This window comes from Wasmannia auropunctata, unplaced genomic scaffold (genome assembly GCF_000956235.1).
Source record: "Wasmannia auropunctata unplaced genomic scaffold, wasmannia.A_1.0 LD336088.1, whole genome shotgun sequence".
NCBI classification, from domain to species: domain Eukaryota; kingdom Metazoa; phylum Arthropoda; class Insecta; order Hymenoptera; family Formicidae; genus Wasmannia; species Wasmannia auropunctata.
The window spans coordinates 408,433-409,311 of NW_012026802.1; the positions used below are offsets into that span (position 1 = coordinate 408,433).

Consider the following 879-nt stretch of genomic DNA (forward strand, 5'->3'; position numbering starts at 1 on the left):
GTGCCCCCGACGACCCAATCTGTTGACCCCCTGTATCCGACTTTGGCTATCAACACGGACGACCTCGAGAGAACTGCATCTGCCCCTGCAATTCCTATCGGCTGCAGCAACCTCGAACGCCCACGATGCTCCAACTGCAGAGAGTTCCATGATTGAACCTGGTGCCTGTGATCGTGCGTGAATTCTGTGGTGAGACTCCTACGGTTAAATATCAAATACTTAATAACAAAAAAAATAGAAAAAGAAAGAAATTATAAAAAAAAATAGAAAACGTAAAAGTTACCTTGTGCTAAATGGACGATCTAACCTATAAACTGTCACTTGCTGCTAGTGCGTGAACTTTCTGCTTATCCATCGCTCAGTCAATATCGAATATACTATAACCTATATTACACGTATAAGAGAATAGTACTTAAGAATAATAGAATGTAAGAAAACTTGTAGTACCCACCTGCCGTGTTTAATATGTATATGTAAATAACGTGCTTCACCCGCTATTTACCATCTTAAGGAGGGGGGTGTAACGTCCGCCGCCAGTACTACGTCGCCGAACGTTTCTTCCAAACACGCTAGATGGCGCCACCCACCCTATCTCGTGCCTTTACTGTCGTATAATACGATTTACTTTAATACTTTGGTTTTATGCTTTAAAACAATTTTTATTCAAGGGGAAAAGCAAAGAAACCCTTATCCATATCAATATCCAACTTTATAATAAGAAAATATCTTAATTTTCACGATCATTATATACGCGATCGTAAAACAATTCTAATATTTTACTCTCTTGTTCAGGGTGAATAAACCCTTCTTTTAATATAATAATAATATAGTAATCTATCATATAATCACATTTAATCACTCATGCTTAAGCATTTCTTT

At 37.8% G+C, this 879-nt stretch overlaps 1 long non-coding RNA gene across 1 annotated transcript; it reads right to left on the reverse strand.

Moving 5' to 3' along the window:
- Positions 1-10: 10 nt before the first annotated feature.
- On the reverse strand, positions 11-533 carry LOC105448120. The gene is made up of 3 exons (XR_974192.1): positions 452-533; positions 284-384; positions 11-198 (listed from the first exon to the last, which is right to left on the reverse strand). It is a non-coding gene; the product is annotated as an uncharacterized LOC105448120 (long non-coding RNA).
- Positions 534-879: the final 346 nt, after the last annotated feature.